This window comes from Haliotis rufescens, unplaced genomic scaffold (genome assembly GCF_023055435.1).
Source record: "Haliotis rufescens isolate VD_foot unplaced genomic scaffold, xgHalRufe1.0.p SCAF_6, whole genome shotgun sequence".
NCBI classification, from domain to species: domain Eukaryota; kingdom Metazoa; phylum Mollusca; class Gastropoda; order Lepetellida; family Haliotidae; genus Haliotis; species Haliotis rufescens.
In genome coordinates, this window is record NW_025964334.1 from 44,844,381 (window position 1) to 44,864,986 (window position 20,606).

At 38.4% G+C, this 20,606-nt stretch overlaps 1 long non-coding RNA gene across 1 annotated transcript; it reads right to left on the minus strand.

Moving 5' to 3' along the window:
- Positions 1 to 378: 378 nt before the first annotated feature.
- Positions 379 to 19,369, minus strand: LOC124142986. Its single transcript, XR_006862233.2, has 3 exons — positions 19,235 to 19,369; positions 18,156 to 18,650; positions 379 to 1,174 (listed from the first exon to the last, which is right to left on the minus strand). It is a non-coding gene; the product is annotated as an uncharacterized LOC124142986 (long non-coding RNA).
- Positions 19,370 to 20,606: the final 1,237 nt, after the last annotated feature.

Consider the following 20,606-nt stretch of genomic DNA (forward strand, 5'->3'; position numbering starts at 1 on the left):
GAGGCGAGGCCACTGTGCATAGGCGTCTGAAGCTGGAGGGGGATATAGACCGTCACCCCGGGATTTGCATCACACACGTACGTTAATGGCCACGACATCTTACGTTGCAAGAGAATAAAAACATTGTTCCCGACTCACACAAATTCTTGCGAGATGGATTAAAAAGAACAACATCCATTTATGTATTAATTTCGATTACGTTTTACTGATAATGTTCTGACATTTCATCAGATTAGAATCTGCAAAGATTGAATTTGGTGGCCGTGAGTCGGAACGATTACCGATTTTTCAGAACGTAATCCCATGCAGATGTTTACATCAACACTTGTCTTTGTCCGTCGTGAACTTGTAAGACAAACCAACTAGGAACAAGCTTCCTATGAATAAAATGATTTTATTTGGATTGATATCTATGAGTATGACAGGAAGTTTAGTCTAGTTTTATGAAAGATTGAGTATTGAGAAACCTTACACCAAAGACTTCACATGATGTGGCGCAGCGACACTTTGTCCTGCTCACATTATGTCAAGCAAACGGTTACACCTTGACGGGTGCAGATACGTATTCCAATGACTTCAGGCTTCGTTAGAGGAACTATTCTTAGAAAGATTTATCTGATGAATCCAGAAGAATTGAATCACAAACAATTGATTCTGCCCTGAAGATTGCCACTCGAAGTCTTAACATCTGTCAACTCTGCGACTCTCAACATGAGCAACTCATGACACTCCGTATCAGCACCTGCACGGATCTGCTGTATCACTAACACGGGGCTATCACCTTCATGCGTGGCACACAATTTCAAAGACTGGAATAAATGTACTACTAAATAAACACAGCATTGAAGAACGAATCCGCTCAATGTGACGGTGAAGCTGTCAGTCACAGTTATTTCAGTTGCTGCATGTTCGCAGTCTGGCATACCCTTCTCTGATACGTTCCTAACAGTTGTCAGCTTTCAGTAAAGTCCCTTAATACAAATCTTCTTTGTCTTGAACTAGCATGCATCAATATTCCGATAACATGAGAAAACGAGTTAATGAATATAAGATCAGATCTGCAAAAACACTGGTCGTCGCGATGTCTTGGTTCTCCAGATAGGGACAAACACGGACTGTGTGGTACGACGACGTTTCATTCATGTTCAGCGCGTTGGCGAAATGCACGGCAAACCTGAAAATAGTAAAGAAGAACGACTTTAGTAATAAGATTTTACAGGCTCTTCTATAGCTAGGCAACTGACCAGGTGTAATAAAGCTGATTGGTTGGTTGATTGCATCGCCGCCGGCCCAGGTCTCCTCGTCATTTTGTCATTTTAACCTCTTACGGGATATTCAGCCAAATGTGATAACCCAGTAAGGGTTAAACATAATGGATATTAAACGATATTAAACGAGCTTCCCATTTTATATCACGTTTATGTCCCAAGTGTATGGAATGCCATATGACACTCGCGCGTTCTCGCGTTTCAGCATTCTCACGATCTCGACCTTTCGAAACAAGCTAAATATGCGAGAATGCATACCAGATTATCCATAGGAACTAAACAGAGACAGCTGAATTATTTGAAAAATCAAAGCTGATGGCAATTTTTTTCTATACAAAATCGCCTTCGTTTCCTTTGTGTGGTATATATATTACAGTCCTAAGCAATTTTCAAAATGCCTAAATATTGCAGCCTTTTTACAAATTTCCGTCATCTTACAAATTGAATGAAAAATCTGTCCAATTATCTGTCAGATTGACTAAAACATAATGAGAAGTTCAAAGGGCTTAAAGCCCCACGCTGACTATAAAAAGCCCGCAAGGTGGCGGTGTTTCAGTTTCGAACAGTGACTGACAATGTAAACACAACCGAGTGTCGGGAGAAGCTTTTTGAAAACCGTACGCAAACAAGATCACCATTGACCGTCAAACTTCGTATCAACTTGAATGACAAACCCTGGATACAACAAATGGCTCCATATCTATATATAAGTAAATAAATTTTCTGTTGTTTTAGCATAAAAAATAGAAACGGTCGTGTTTAGCGTCTGCATCAATCACAGTGGCCGTAGCTTATTTACGGTTGCGCTATAAATAGCATAGCACATAGCACATGTGTACATGTGACACAATGCATTTAAGGTCAAAGTGTATTGTTTTAGTATATTTTTACGGCAGAACAGCAGCAGAACAACAGTTTCGGTTAATGTAACACTAACGATATATAAATACGTAATTGACGACAAGATTCTTTCAGTTCAATCCGAAAATTACAGATATTTGTTTAGTTTTGGTCATTTGCATTCAAAAGTTAGATTCTAAAGTACTGTCGGAATACGGCTTTTTGCCTGTTAAAAAAGGATAAAAAAATTCATAGACTGTTGTTATTGAAAGATCGAGTAACTACCGATCGACCTACCAGTTGTTTGAAGTTTTTCAGTCACTAGAAGTCCTATCGACAAGTTTACATGAGACAAATACGAACGAAAACAGGAAGTTTACATTATTTCTAAGTCCAACGATGGCAGCCTGAAACGGACTATAGAAATATGCGCACGTGACTCCGTTATAATGATAATCATGTAGTCTTCATAAAACATCTAATCCACACACAAAAATCATTTTGAGAAAATTCTAGATGGGCAGCTTCTAAAACGACAAGATGACGCTGCCTATATTTTGTTAACATTGCTCCCATGATGCATGTTACATTACACTTGCATAGCCATACCCATGGTATACGATATGGAGTCTGTACAGGGAAATGTATACAAGTTCTTAACACTTCAGAGAGGGAAAACATTTATTAATTTAGATAGGGTGAGTTACCGAACTGCCCAAGCTATGGGGATTTCAGTTCATACCATCAAGTCTACGGTGTGATAAATAAAACAAAACAGGTATAGGGTGGTCTCAAAAACAAAACTGGGACGTAAAAGGATATTAGACAGCTTTGGTACAGGGTGATTAGGCGTGTAGTGTACACTTTTATTAGCAGAAGGTAACCCTGACTTGCAGAATTTGGGAGGGAATATAGATACAATTAATGTTTACTGCACTAACTATTGCCCTCTAAGAGATGGGATTTCGATACACTGCTCGTGGCGATGACCGAGCACTTTTCAGGGGAAAAATTTCATCCAGTCTATGAGGTCACACTTTCTCCGAACCATTCATAACTATCACAGTCAGGGCGTCCAGATAATTTACCTTGATGAATCATTCCACTGACTACAGTGGCTATCGGCAGATGGACCAAAATCTCCCATTGACCATCAGGTAAAGGTAATCGTGTCATTATTTGCACGCTGCAACCCATGATATGGGGCTTATTGATGGATGTGTGCTAGTTTTCGAGGCGAAAAAGAAAACTTTTGATTTTCATAAGGAGATTATAGGACGTGATGTGTTCATAGACTGGTTGGAACTTCAGTTATTGCCCATTTTAAACAACGTCAGTGTTATTGTCATGGACAGTTAATATAACGTCCGGGAATCAGATACTGTCGCCTAAACCATGAGTTGTCTGAAGGCGACCATTCAGTAATATGTGACATTGTCGACTTCAGACCATATGAAACGAAAGTTCAACTCATGGAGAAAATTCGGCTGAATAAGAACCCTGTAAAGTACAGGACATATGTGCTGGCGGCACCAAACGGTTACGTTGTCTTACGTACGGCAGTCAGACATTGTGTGCTCAACCCTGTTGTTCCCATCTGGCTCAGTATTAAGGGTTCGTGGCAAGACATAACACAACATTCAAAAGTACATATGCATATACGTCATCAGCGGAGATAAATGCTCCTTCAAGATATCATCTGTAGAACAACAAATACTTCTAGATTCCAAAACTGTAACCTTCCAATAATCATCCCGTTTCATAGCTCTTAACTATTCCATCATGTTTCCAAGCAAATATTATGCAGTACAGATCCTTAATTGCTACCCCATCAACACACATGTCAATTAAGTACAACAACAGCAATATTTTGAGACCACCCCCAACTCGGTGACATTTGCACCTGTGAGAATGCACGGGACGGTGTGAGGTCATCACCTCGGGACAGGTTTCAGGTATATTACCTGAGTTAAAGGCCATTTCGTACATGACAACACACGAATATTTTCTAAGTTGATCATCATTTTAACTGTAAAAGTATATTTTAAGGGTAATTACAGTATCAGTTTAGGATAATTTGCTATATTTTGATATAAGTTCTTTTTACAGTCCTATGACTCGTATTTATTAGGGGCGGTGGGGTAGCCTGGTGGTTGAAGCGTTTGCTCGTCACGCCGAAGACCCGGGTTCGATTCCCCACATGGGTACAATGTGTGAAGCCCATTTTCCGGTGTCCCCCGCCGTGATATTGCTGGAATACTGCTAAAAGCGGCGTAAAACCATACTCACTCATTGACTCACGTATTTATTAAATGAAGCCAGAAAAGCAGTTTTCTAGCATTTCCGACAGTACTTTTGATCTACACCACACAATAGTCAGATTATATCTATAAAATTTAAATTATTACACATAATTTTCAACTAGTGTTCAGGAAGGGGCCTAATTTGAAGCATCAGTAGTTGCGCCAATATTTCTTAGCTTGACTACAAAATATGAATATGTCACGTGCATCAACATAACATTGCACAGAAGCAACTGATAAATATGTAACGAAACATACTTGATGTTTTGACCTACATTGGGCGTATCTAGATAATATTGTACTTACGATAAACGAAAACTCCAATACACACATATTGCAAGACAACTGAGTTTGATCATTAGATCCACACTTGTCCCATGTATTTTTATTTTTTTTATACACATCGCGCACAAGTTTTAAAATATAATCTGGGATCCCTTTCCCGTAATGTCCACACCAATCGTTCATCTGCTGCAACGTTTAATATCCGTTCCTTCAAGTCAAGTATCTACTTTCGTGATTCTACCTCAGTCCAGAAGTTTTGGCAACTCTGTTTTCGAAACGACGAATTTCAGCAACATGGTGGCCGCACCATTCCCCAACTGCGATTGCCTGTGCTGTGTCACGCATGGTTAACAAAAGAAGTGTGAACATACATATCCGGCTTCATTTGCTTCCACAATGAATTATCACTAATCCCAAGAATCGGCACAGAATTTGTCAAAGTTTCTGTTGCACTTGCAAGGGCGGCAAGAGAGGCGCTATCTTGTCGATTCGAGTTGACGATCGGAATTATGTCCACGGTAAAGTCACCAATGTCATAATTGAAATGACCAAAGGCTCCCTGATCATCTCGAACAACTCTCCGTCAAATGAAGCGTTACATGAAAATGTTTTTGCCCACATTGAAGAAAAGCGAACTCGCAAAGTTCTTGACAGTTGTAAGCAGCAATCAACTTGGATGCGCTCATGGGGCGTGGTTGCGTGGTCAGAAAGGTGGAAAACAAAATGTTTTAGAAAGTCATAAAAGAAATCCGCAGTGCAATCCAAAGTACCATATACAGGATGTTTTTTAATAATAGCATTCACGAAAACATTTCTTTTCTAAAAATGCAATTTTGTTTTAATTCATCCCAAGGTCGTAACACTGATCATGTGGTGGGTATTTGGAAGGAATCTTGTGATGACGCTGTTAATGAGGCTATGTGTATTACATTGTTGAAATCAACTGACCAGGAAGATTTTTCGAGGGATGGATGGAGACAAAAATACATCTGAGAGAAACATTGTTGCTTTGAGCTTCGAGACCAAACATGTGTTCTTGCCGAAGTAGTTTACAAGAGAGGATGATGTGTGGCCAGCGACCTGAATAAGCTTGATGAAAATAATGTTGAAATCCATGTTCACGCACATGACAGAATTAATGTGAACAAATATTTATCACCGTTTCGAAGTATGTGAGGCTCTCCGTATTTTATCTCCATTCCGACGTGAAATAAAATAAAAATGAATTGTGTGTCTCATTGAGTGAGTGAGTGAGTGTGGTTTTACGCCGCTTTTAGCAATATTCCAGCAATATCACGGCGGGGGACACCGGAAATGGGCTTCACACATTGTACCCATGTCGGGAATCGAACCCGGGTATTCGGCGTGACGAGCGAACGCTTTAACCACTAGGCTACGCGACCGCCCCTATTGTGTGTCTCAAATTTACCTGCCGCTGTGGAAAAATGAGCACCGATCTAGTAAAAAGAAATACTACTAGATCTACCATTGCACTATCATAAAGAACCAGGTCAACATTATCTTTCTCCAGTTGTTTATTAAAAATTCGTTTCCGAAGCAAAGCGTCTCGATCTACATCATAAGTTAATTCATAAACTAGATTCTAGTACCAATTGTCATAAAATAACTTACACAATTATTGAAAGACATTGTTAATAAGTAATATATTTTATTTCGTCCGCCCGCTCTCTTGTTAGTTGAGGCTTGAGGAGAGAAACACGTACAAAAAATATGGATGGCCTTATGTATATGACACTTGGCATGCCAATCAAAAGGGAATCTGGGTCACAGCATGGGACCCGCCAAGTTTCACGGATCGAGTGACTTCGAATTCGGCATGAGGAGCTTTCGGACAAGTGTGACTTCGCCAAAACACGTACATTGCTACTGGGCAATGAATACATGTGACGGAAACGACAAAAAACTACTTTCATTACTTGAAAATATTTGTTAGCATTTCCAGGATTTTTTACACGATCGTTGTCATTCAGATGCCAGATGAAAGCAAGACGAACACAACGGGAAAAAAACACTGCAGATATACCGTACACTACAGGATAACGATTGGTGCCGTGATATATATTATGTTTTTTTTGTTCAATTACACTGCTCTTATTCATCACGACACGCGTATTTCGTTCTCGTCCAGAGAAGAGGGAAGAACTATAATTTGTCTTGGACTGTGTTGAATAAATCGTGGACATTCCACAGTATCATTTTATGAAGATGTGAAGACGACATGGCAGGTAGGTTTTGAAACACAAGACCTACGCGTTTGTTGAAAAGTCTTGGGATCGTTTGATGGCTATTTACTACCATTAAACTTACTTACTTGTTGTCAAACGGCCCACGTGGGTGGGTGTTTACAGGACGTCGCCCCTTTACGCATTAACCAATGAAATTTGTGTGTTATCATGTCATATCACTTGTATAGCTACAAATGTCCACCTGTCTGACAAGACTTTCAACAAGATAAACCATATGTAATTTCGTTATCAACATCAGTAAGTTACCTGAAGTTGTTGTGACTTTGTGAAATTAGTTGTGACTTTCAAAGGGAGTGTCAGTTAATTTTGCTATCCGAGATCCTTCCTAGTTAAATCTCGTCACGCTTTTCTCATCTGTTCTAACCAAAGTACAGTAGATCAGTGTTCGTCTGTAGTGATGATACATTCATGGAGTATATAAGGTCTCTTTTCCCAAGTAAATCAGACAGCAGCCGAGTTTCAACATAAACACTCTACGCTTATACCATTAACCTTCCTATACTCATTGTCCATAAAAATCGTATTTGCGCGAGTGCAAATGAAGATTCCGGGGTAGAATAGGTCTTCAGCAACCCGAAAAGGCGACTAACGGGATCGGGTGGTCAGGCTCGCTGACTTAGTTTTTGCTTGTCATCGATCCCAATTGCGTGGATCAATGCTCATGATATCAACAACTGGATTGTCTGGTCCAGACTCGATTATTTACAGACCGCCGTCATATAGCTGGAATATTGCTGAGTGCAGCGTTAAACAACAAACCAACCAACCAATCAACTTTACGTGCACAAGTCTATTATTTGACGGCATTGTTGACGTCCTTCGAACAGTATTGACGGAATTACGTCACAATAGAAACCACGTCATAGCTGAAGATGGTTGACGTCATTCGACCATTGCGGTGCTCGTGATCAGTACATTTTTCTTAAGGGAAGCTCAGAAATATTAACAAATAATGGGTAATACAGACATTATTAAACTCGCATATGTGTCTTAGTGATTTTACGAAACTCGTGTACGAATTCATGCATTATCCTAAAACTCTCCCGGGAAATTCAAGAATTCGGACACTCGTTTCGTAAAATCAGAATGACTGCTAGGATAATATTCTGCCTATATAAAATGTGTATGTAATTGATGCCACGTTTGTGTATATATGCCAATGCATCACGTATACAATTTTGTTTCAATAAATAACCCAACATAATAAGATATCCATTTTGATTACGTTTGTAAACGAACTTATGAATGAGAATAAATTGAAAGTAGTACCAGGTCAACGTTTGCTATCAGACAATCAAATTCCATGCAAGTGTTGTAGCACACGTGTTTCATAAACATTTTGTTGTGATACTTGTTGGGCAATAACGATATATACAATCAGACACTGATGCAGTGACATCTAATATTCCCCGTCAAAGCATGTCATACGAAGAACGTGTGAACAATGGGAGGCGAGGGCTGGTGTGAAGTACAGAGAATGTTTGTTGTATGCTCGTTTGATACGGTCGTGTACGGTTCCGTTTGGTTAGCTAGGTTTGTATTGTGGTTTCTTCTGGTTTAGATTTGAACTATGTTTCGAAGAATATAACTATGCAGAAGCCAACATCGTAAATATATATTATTCAACCGTACCTTTTAAGAAAGTAATACACCAATTCAGTTAATGAATTGCAAAATAAACCTGTTTATTTCATACGTACCGTGAAGAAGACACTGTATACCATGCACCATACATATGGTTATGAAGACAAATAATTACAAAGCTCTTAGGGACTGGTCATTCATTATACGGATGGGGGATTATGGACAGTACTCAGACCAATGTCACCAACGCCTCCGTCCCCCAATATGTACGACCCTTAAACTGATTTGGGTGTAACAGATATATATGACCCTTACACTGACTTGGATATAACAGATATATATGACCCTTACACAGACTTGGATATAACAGATATATATGACCCTTACACTGACTTGGATATAACAGATATATATGACCCTTACACTGACTGGGATATAACAGATATATTCGACCCTTACACTGACAGGGATATAACAGGATCATATACATCTGTTGTACCCCCAGTCAATGTAAGGGTCATATATTTCTGTTGAACCCCCTGACTGACTGACTGACTAGGGGTACAACAGATATATATGTCCTAAGAGGCGGTCCAGTGGATTGTGTAGTCAGGCTCGGTAACTTGTTTTATTTCCTGATTCCGAATGCGTAAAACGTTGCTTATGATATCCGTCACTGGTTTGTCTGGTCCAGGCTCGATCATTTAAGCCCGCCGATATATAGCGTACAACGTTAAACAACAAACACACAAACTGTGTATATCAGTTAACATGTAGTTTGTATATCAGTTAGCATGTAGTTTGTATATCAGTTATCGTGTAGTTTGTATATCAGTTATCATGTAGTTTGTATATCAGTTATCATGTAGTTTGTATATCAGTTATCATGTAGTTTGTATATCAGTTATCGTGTAGTTTGTATATCAGTTAGCATGTAGTTTGTATATCAGTTAGCATGTAGTTTGTATATCAGTTATCGTGTAGTTTGTATATCAGTTATCATGCTTGTAGTTTGTATATCAGTTATCATGCATGTAGTTTGTATATCAGTTATAGTGTAGTTTGTATATCAATTATCATGTAGTTTGTATATCAGTTATCATGTAATTTGTATATCAATTATCATGCATGTAGTTTGTATATCAGTTATCGTGTAGTTTGTATATCAGTTATCATGTAGTTTGTATATCAGTTATCATGTAGTTTGTAAATCAGTTATCAAGTAGTTTGTATATCAGTTATAATGTAGTTTGTATATCAGTTATCGTGTAGTTTGTATATCAGTTAGCATGTAGTTTGTATATCAGTTAGCATGTAGTTTGTATATCAGTTATCGTGTAGTTTGTATATCAGTTATCATGCATGTAGTTTGTATATCAGTTATCGTGTAGTTTGTATATCAATTATCATGTAGTTTGTATATCAGTTATCATGTAGTTTGTATATCAATTATCATGCATGTAGTTTGTATATCAGTTATCGTGTAGTTTGTATATCAGTTATCATGTAGTTTGTATATCAGTTATCATGTAGTTTGTAAATCAGTTATCAAGTAGTTTGTATATCAGTTATAATGTAGTTTGTATATCAGTTATCATGTAGTTTGTATATCAGTTATCATGCATGTAGTTTGTATATCAGTTATCGAGTAGTTTGTATATCAGTTATCATGTAGTTTGTATATCAGTTATCATGTAGTTTGTATATCAGTTATCATGCATGTAGTTTGTATATCAGTTATCATGCATGTAGTTTGTATATCAGTTATCATGCATGTAGTTTGTATATCAGTTATCATGCATGTAGTTTGTATATCAGTTATCGTGTAGTTTGTATATCAGTTATCATGTAGTTTGTATATCAGTTATCATGTAGTTTGTATATCAGTTATCATGCATGTAGTTTGTATATCAGTTATCATGCATGTAGTTTGTATATCAGTTATAGTGTAGTTTGTATATCAATTATCATGTAGTTTGTATATCAGTTATCATGTAATTTGTATATCAATTATCATGCATGTAGTTTGTATATCAGTTATCATGTAGTTTGTATATCAGTTATCATGCATGTAGTTTGTATATCAGTTATCATGCATGTAGTTTGTATATCAGTTATCATGCATGTAGTTTGTATATCAGTTATCATGCATGTAGTTTGTATATCAGTTATCGTGTAGTTTGTATATCAGTTATCGTGTAACTTGTATATCAGTTATCATGTAGTTTGTATATAAGTTATCATGTAGTTGCTATATCAGTTATCATGTAGTTTGTATATCAGTTATCATGCATGTAGTTTGTATATCAGTTATCGAGTAGTTTGTATATCAGTTATCGTGTAGTTTGTATATCAGTTATCATGTAGTTTGTATATCAGTTATCATGTAGTTGCTATATCAGTTATGATGTAGTTTGTATATCAGTTATCATGCATGTAGTTTGTATATCAGTTATCGAGTAGTTTGTATATCAGTTATCATGTAGTTTGTATATCAGTTATCATGTTATTTGTATATCAGTTATCATGTAGTTTGTATATCAGTTATCATGCATGTAGTTTGTATATCAGTTATCATGCATGTAGTTTGTATATCAGTTATCATGCATGTAGTTTGTATATCAGTTATCATGTAGTTTGTATATCAGTTATCATGTAGTTGCTATATCAGTTATGATGTAGTTTGTATATCAGTTATCATGCATGTAGTTTGTATATCAGTTATCGAGTAGTTTGTATATCAGTTATCATGTAGTTTGTATATCAGTTATCGTGTAGTTTGTATATCAGTTATCATGCATGTAGTTTGTATATCAGTTATCGTGTAGTTTGTATATCAATTATCATGTAGTTTGTATATCAGTTATCATGTAGTTTGTATATCAATTATCATGCATGTAGTTTGTATATCAGTTATCGTGTAGTTTGTATATCAGTTATCATGTAGTTTGTATATCAGTTATCATGTAGTTTGTAAATCAGTTATCAAGTAGTTTGTATATCAGTTATAATGTAGTTTGTATATCAGTTATCATGTAGTTTGTATATCAGTTATCATGCATGTAGTTTGTATATCAGTTATCGAGTAGTTTGTATATCAGTTATCGTGTAGTTTGTATATCAATTATCATGTAGTTTGTATATCAGTTATCATGTAGTTTGTATATCAATTATCATGCATGTAGTTTGTATATCAGTTATCGTGTAGTTTGTATATCAGTTATCATGTAGTTTGTATATCAGTTATCATGTAGTTTGTAAATCAGTTATCAAGTAGTTTGTATATCAGTTATAATGTAGTTTGTATATCAGTTATCATGTAGTTTGTATATCAGTTATCATGCATGTAGTTTGTATATCAGTTATCGAGTAGTTTGTATATCAGTTATCATGTAGTTTGTATATCAGTTATCATGTAGTTTGTATATCAGTTATCATGCATGTAGTTTGTATATCAGTTATCATGCATGTAGTTTGTATATCAGTTATCATGCATGTAGTTTGTATATCAGTTATCATGCATGTAGTTTGTATATCAGTTATCGTGTAGTTTGTATATCAGTTATCATGTAGTTTGTATATCAGTTATCATGTAGTTTGTATATCAGTTATCATGCATGTAGTTTGTATATCAGTTATCATGCATGTAGTTTGTATATCAGTTATAGTGTAGTTTGTATATCAATTATCATGTAGTTTGTATATCAGTTATCATGTAATTTGTATATCAATTATCATGCATGTAGTTTGTATATCAGTTATCATGTAGTTTGTATATCAGTTATCATGCATGTAGTTTGTATATCAGTTATCATGCATGTAGTTTGTATATCAGTTATCATGCATGTAGTTTGTATATCAGTTATCATGCATGTAGTTTGTATATCAGTTATCGTGTAGTTTGTATATCAGTTATCGTGTAACTTGTATATCAGTTATCATGTAGTTTGTATATAAGTTATCATGTAGTTGCTATATCAGTTATCATGTAGTTTGTATATCAGTTATCATGCATGTAGTTTGTATATCAGTTATCGAGTAGTTTGTATATCAGTTATCGTGTAGTTTGTATATCAGTTATCATGTAGTTTGTATATCAGTTATCATGTAGTTGCTATATCAGTTATGATGTAGTTTGTATATCAGTTATCATGCATGTAGTTTGTATATCAGTTATCGAGTAGTTTGTATATCAGTTATCATGTAGTTTGTATATCAGTTATCATGTTATTTGTATATCAGTTATCATGTAGTTTGTATATCAGTTATCATGCATGTAGTTTGTATATCAGTTATCATGCATGTAGTTTGTATATCAGTTATCATGCATGTAGTTTGTATATCAGTTATCATGTAGTTTGTATATCAGTTATCATGTAGTTGCTATATCAGTTATGATGTAGTTTGTATATCAGTTATCATGCATGTAGTTTGTATATCAGTTATCGAGTAGTTTGTATATCAGTTATCATGTAGTTTGTATATCAGTTATCATGTTGTTTGTATATCAGTTATCATGTAGTTTGTATATCAGTTATCATGCATGTAGTTTGTATATCAGTTATCATGCATGTAGTTTGTATATCAGTTATCATGCATGTAGTTTGTATATCAGTTATCGTGTAGTTTGTTTATCAGTTATCATGCATGTCGTTTGTATATCAGTTATCGTTTAGTTTGCATATCAGTTATCGAGTAGTTTGTATATCAGTTATTATCTTTTCTCATCTCGAGGGAGAGAATGCACATAATAACAAATCATTAATTGAATGAAGGAACCACCTGGGAAAACGATGCCATCTTGTATTCAGTGGAGTTGAGCAAACTACCGAAAGCCGAGGACGAGCAACAAATACCAACCCACTGGATCCAGCTGTCTGATCGATGAACAAAAGCAAAGCTGTAACTATCTGCAATAACATCCAATCGGTTTTGCAAACAGATCATGCTTAATATTTCATTGTCATATTTGGACGTAAGGCACTTATTGGAACGGAGGTCTTTCGAGGATACTTGACAAGTACTTGGCAAGAAAAAACAGTGGTTAATAGCACGAGAGAGTGAGTTGGGTTAAACGCTTTGAACAGTATTCCAGTTAATCAGGGCGCGACAATGTCTTGTATGATGACAAAGCACGGTCACTTTCAAACAGAGCCCCACTTTAGTCGACACCTGATACAACTGGTTTTAACTGCACTGTTAGTGCCATGTTACATGTGAGGCAAGGTAACATACATACTCGCGCTTCTCAAAACTATTAATGTGGCAAACGCAATCTTCGAGATAAAGGTACAATATTCTACAGCTAAGTCAAAGTTGCGACCGAGTCAAAGGTTCGTGATATGGCTACGCATTTTTTTCTCGATTTCGAGATAAGCGGGGAAATTATTTTTAAATGAGGCAGTCGGGACCGGAGATTAGGTTCCCGATATCGGTACATTCGTTATCACGGGATACGAGATAACGAGGTTCGAGTGTATGGGCAAAGTGTAAGAGGAAAAGAAGAGGGGAGGATCGGACTCTGGTCTTCTTATAAAAAATTAGGTACGATATTCTTTTATCTGTTTCGGGGTAACAGTTATTGAGTATGGTTTTTCGCCGCTTTTAGCAATATTCCAGCAATATCACGACGGGGGGACAGCAGAAATGGGTTTCACACACTGAACCCATGGTGAGAAAAGAACCCTTGGCTTCAGCGTGACGAACCAACGCTTCAACAAATAGGCTACTCCACCGCCCCGTCTCGCCGTTACAGAACGTTGGAGCTAATGTGTATGATGAATTAATCACCGCATCAAAGTATACTCTTTAAAAAAGTCAGGGTTACTCGGAAATAACTTCCAAAATTATAAGAGATGTTAGTTTCAAGTACTAGTTCTCTGATAACAAATGAATGAATTGGGAACACATTACAACTGGTAGTAAAGTATGACTGTAGATGTTACGACCGCCAAAGATCTTGAAGATCGATAGGGGTAAGATGGGAAATTTCAAAGTTGACGTTTTTGGACCACGTAGGGTATAATACCACAACGATTTGTCCAACATTCATTCACTCGACGAGACATGCTGCGCATGAGTCTCCCAATGGCGATTTTCAGCGCCTTGCCAAAGTTCAGCCAACGTGGTCAGCGGCCTATGACGTTGACACACACGTCTCCCTATCGATTGACGATTCGTGCACGGTGAACACGTGCGTTGTCTTCCTGAAAGACAAAACGTCGACCGACTCGCCTTGCATGCGTAAAGGCTGTCAGTATGTTGTCCCGATAGTAATGTTCGGTGACCCTTCCTTGCACAATATGGAGTGGGGTTCATGGTAATGCCACAAAATAACCGATTCACCGCCAAGTTTCAGGCTGACATTGACTTGACGTTCATTTCGACGTCTCAAGACACGACCACTACTACCAAGGAAGTGCTAAGTAAACCGGGAATCATCTGAATGCATGACACGTGACCAGCGACGATTACACCAGTTTCGAGGTTATGTACACCATTGATGTCTGTTGTCGATATGACGATTTGCAAAGGGCGGCACAACACGTGGCCGCACGTCGAGCATGGAGATGAGCTGTATGTAGACAATCGTCTGACCCGAAACTCGTACTCCAGTAGCCTGATGAAGGTTTGAAGTAATTTGAAAACCATTTGACCTCGTTTTTGAAGGAAGGACACCTGAAAGTGGTCGACCAACATGTTGGGTTTGTTGGTATCTGTTCCACAGACAAACTGACAGATGACAGACTGTTAAACATTGAACGTATTGGCCACCGCATGTTGACTTCAGCCAGTTTCCAGAATGCTACGGCCGGAGACGCTCCGAGCGTTGCGGACCAGCATCGCTAGTTCATACACAAACAATGAATGGAATCAAGTAAAACCACAACTGTATGATAAGGAGAATCAGTAAGACAGAGGACAATGATCCACGGAGAGGAATCGACCTTCCTTGAACATGCCAAAGTCAGGAATGACAACCTACGCACGTGTGTGACGCTACTGCGGACAGCACGTGCACACTACAGGATGTGTTTTGGTGTATACGTTTAACGGACACAAACGTTCTTGTATAGGATGATTGCCGTCAACACTGTTCTAATACTTGGTATTAACATTTATATTTCATGATCCCCCACCTTTCTTAAAGAATATATAGATATAAATCTGTACAGTAGAATTTGTCACGAAACGCTTTTCGTAAACGATTATAGTTACGTTACATTTTTGACACACCAACAATAGCGGGTGACTGTTCATTGTATCAGCTCAAACTACTATATCCTGGGGACAGCTAGAGCAGCCGACAGAACCGCGTATATGTATCTGGAAATAGCCTGCGACATTTGACTCCCAATGGAAGGCTGCTATTCCTTAGGTCAATTACAGATTAGGCATGGATGCATTCAACATCACTAAATGATGAACCGAATTCATATGACAATTGTAGAGGTTTGGAAAGTACAGTTGTCAAACAGTCTGCACACTTGTTACATACTGTATCTATAACGGTTATTTCATATCTCTTGCTAAAAGGCAGTTGTAGAGTATATGTAGAGTATGTGTAGAGTATGTGTAGAGTACGTGTAGAGTACGTGTAGAGTATATGTAGAGTACGTGTAGAGTACGTGTAGAGTACGTGTAGAGTATATGTAGAGTATGTGTAGAGTACGTGTAGAGTATCTGTAGAGTACGTGTAGAGTATCTGTAGAGTACGTGTAGAGTATCTGTAGAGTACGTGTAGAGTATCTGTAGAGTACGTGTAGAGTACGTGTAATGTACGTGTAGAGTACGTGTAGAGTACGTGTAGAGTACGTGTAATGTACGTGTAATGACAGACATTCTTTATTTCCTCCAATAATTGAAGAGTACGTATGACAGTAAGTTAGGTCAAATCATAGATGATTTGTAGTGAACAAAACGCAGATAACAAAAAAAAATGAATACAGTGTCCTTCTAGGTAGGAGCTTGTGAACAGTAACGGTTATAACATGCTTTGTTTGTTGTGTAACCTGCAAATATGTACAAACTTTGAGACAACCAACACAAATCGTATCCAAGTGCTAAAATCAACACGACATAAGGTGTTGTGATCTCCTCCAAGCAAACAGTTCAACATTGCATTGTCATCCTGGTCACAAACGTTAATAAAATCGTTTATATGCAGCAGTGAAGAGTATCTGTAGAGTATATGTAGAGTACGTGTAGAGTATCTGTAGAGTACGTGTAGAGTATCTGTAGAGTACGTGTAGAGTACGTGTAGAGTACGTGTAGAGTATCTGTAGAGTACGTGTAGAGTACGTGTAGTGTATCTGTAGAGTACGTGTAGAGTATCTGTAGAGTACGTGTAGAGTATCTGTAAAGTACGTGTAGAGTATCTGTAGAGTACGTGTAGAGTATCTGTAGAGTACGTGTAGAGTACGTGTAGTGTATCTGTAGAGTACGTGTAGAGTATCTGTAGAGTACGTGTAGAGTATCTGTAGAGTACGTGTAGAGTACGTGTAGAGTATCTGTAGAGTATCTGTAGAGTACGTGTAGAGTATCTGTAGAGTACGTGTAGAGTATCTGTAGAGTACGTGTAGAGTATCTGTAGAGTACGTGTAGAGTATCTGTAGAGTATCTGTAGAGTACGTGTAGAGTATCTGTAGAGTACGTGTAGAGTATCTGTAGAGTACGTGTAGAGTATCTGTAGAGTACGTGTAGAGTACGTGTAGAGTACGTGTAGTGTACGTGTAGAGTATCTGTAGTGTACGTGTAGAGTACGTGTAGAGTACGTGTAGAGGCTGTGTGCATCTTCTAATTCTTTAATGCGCTGATTAAGGACATCGCTATGGTACACGTGCAGCATGACACTAGAAACTATCTTTCCTCAACAGAAATTACACCCGCCCTGAGAAATTATCGTGTACGAATATGCCCCCAGCAATCTAAGGCCTCATGGTCGGACTCGGTGACGTGCTGGTTGCGTGGCATCATAATCAGGAGGCATGGCACGTCGCTCATAATATCACTTATTGATGTGTCTGGTCCAGACTCTCAACAGGCCGATGTCACATTGCTGAGTGCATTGTAAAACAAGAAACACACAAGACGGTAACCATCAGTAAGCTACCACATCACTAGTCGACCCCTACTACATCACTAGTCGACCCACACCACATCACTAGTCGACCTCTACTACATCACTAGTCGACCCACACCACATCACTAGTCGACCTCTACCACATCACTAGTCGACCCCTACTACATCACCAGTCGCCCCCTACTACATGGCGCCGCCTAACCACTAACTCACGGCAGAAAGCTGTAGCTAGCAATTGTTCCCGTAGGGTTTAGTGCTGAATGAGTCTCGCAAATAAGAAACGGTTGCAAAGACTTACTCTCCACAGTACGATGTCATTAAGTATTATTGTCACAATCACACCTTGGGAAAGATTTAAACGCGATCCGTTTTGCCATCTCGTGACTTCGACTCACTTCACTTGATAAGATGTAAGGTACGAGTGTTTCGTGCCAAAGGTCATCTAAGTGATACCAAACCCAAACCTTTAAATTTTGGAACATGCGTTTCATACGCTATTTCTAATATCTGTAGTAACTTGACTTACCTCATCCTGCCCTCTACCCCACCCTGATAGGGGTGTTTGTGTTGAGACGACGGAGAGTGTCGACCACGGCATCTTGTCTCGCACTTCCCCGGAGCCTCATGAAGGCGGACGATGGTATCTTTCCTATCCTTATGTAATTCCTCTTCTCTGCGCCCAGAGAATAGTGCTGGCCAGAACTACGACCTATCCTTAGAAAGCGGCTGTACGGGCGCCCCTTCTTCTCGGGCATAAGGTCCTTCTGGGTGGGCGCGGGGGGTGGTGCCCTGTACAACCTGTGTACTATGTCCCTTGACAACCTGTCATTGTCGGGGTTAGTGAAAACCGTGCGTAGGAAAAACATAATTTTGTAGAGGACGTTATCAGCTTGGTCTTGGTGTATTAACATGTCCTCTAGACACTGGGGTCCTCTACAGGGAACGGCATGCGCGGTCGTCAGCACCATGGTAATTAGAATACACGCATCACGGGAAGACACTGGCAGATGCATACTTCTTCCTGAAAACATCACACGGCAAATAACAGGTATAACATCGCCACAATATCCTTCGTTGTTATTACATATCATGACATGAAATGGACTACTACTACTACTACTACTACTACTACTACTACTACTTAGACCCCTGAAGATCCGGGGTGGAATAGGTCTTCAGCAACCCATGCTTGCCGTAAAAGGCGACTGTGCTTGTCGTAAGAGGCGACTAACGGGATCGGGTGGTCAGGCTCGCTGACTTGGTTGATGCATGTCATCGTATCCCAATTGTGTGGATCGATGCTCATGATGTCTGGTTCAGACTCGATTATTAATTTTACAGACCGCCGTCATATAACTGGAATATTGCTGAGTGCGGCGTTAAACAACAAACAAACTACTACTACTAGTAGTACTACTACTACTACTACTACTACTACTAGTAATAATAATAACAATAGTGTAATATTTATGTATGTACATGAATATGTATGGTAACATGTCCTTTTTAACTATTTAAATGATTTAGCAACTGTCATTCGGCACAACCCAAAGTCAAATTGCCAAGGTGCAAGTACCTCACCGAGATACGCCAGATACGCCTTACCTGTTTAGGTCCTGATGTAATCCTTACTGGCAGTGTTTGGGAGGCTTTACAAGCGGACCGGGCTTATATAGAAGTCACAGCAAGACAGGGTATGACAAACACATATCTCATGCGCTGTGTCGTCAGTGCGTGGTTTGCAGATAGCTGTAGCCACGTCGTATGTCATCCTTAGGTAGACAGCCAGCAAATATGAGCCAAACATACACCCGGGAGCTAAATAGTAATGAAATTTAGCAGACATTCTCCTCTTTCATACATAATGTGTGCGTCCGATTGACTTTCATACAGTCTAACACATCGAGCCTCCAGAAAGATCCAGTATTTTAGACATTTTCATTTACATAATCAACAATTCCTCTTAACATGCACTTAATTCTTTTTGCATATTAATAATTTGTCAGCAATTCCATATGGATTGAGACTCCTAACGATACTGTAGTTTGTTCTTTTATCTGTAACACAATACAATATAAGATACCGTTGGACAGCTTTAACTCACTCACTCATGTGCGTTAATGTAACTCAGTGCAACGACGTACATCTGTGTCCTTGTGCAACATGATGACGTCTGACGCACGGCTGACGTATACACCTGCCTACCTGTGTCACATCAGCGTAGGCAACGGTTCATCATTTACCTGGAAGATGACAGGTTATGTTCCCGAAATAGAATACTGCATTTGACAAACCATTAACTCCCCTTATTACACCCGCACGCTTTATAATAGTAGAACATTAGAACATGCGACAGGATTGATACAAGTGCACGTACACATTGTATTATTATCATTTGAATACAACTATATACATGTTCAAATAGGTGTGAAATACTATTGGTAATATATATATATATATATATATATATATATATATATATATATACTGAACCAAATTAAAAACTTCACAATCCTAAAATTTTAACATTTTGACCAGTTACCATTGTGGGCCCTTATTGTGTATTTAAACAGTAATGGCCACGTATTGTCTTCAGATAATAGCCGTTTTAGTGCAGGTGAATCGATCAAAATCATGTGCACAGCACATAGTGGCAAAAGTGGTTTTTCACGTGCAACTGGTCACGTGGCCATAATACCGCACGTGCTTTCAGCCATACTTGTTAGCAGTCATTAACAAAAAAAGAAAAACACAAGAAAACAAAAGTCTTTACGGCCATTTATCATGCCACGCCTTTCAAATGTACAACGTGAACGTGCCATCGGCATGTTGCCGACGGGAACGTCCGTAGCTGAAGTCGCAAGGACGATGGGTTGTAGTCGACGGACTGTTTATGATTTACAGACGCGTCTATAGCAAACGGGTACCACCGCTGATCGCCCTCGGCCAGGTCGACCACGTGTGACGTCACATGCAG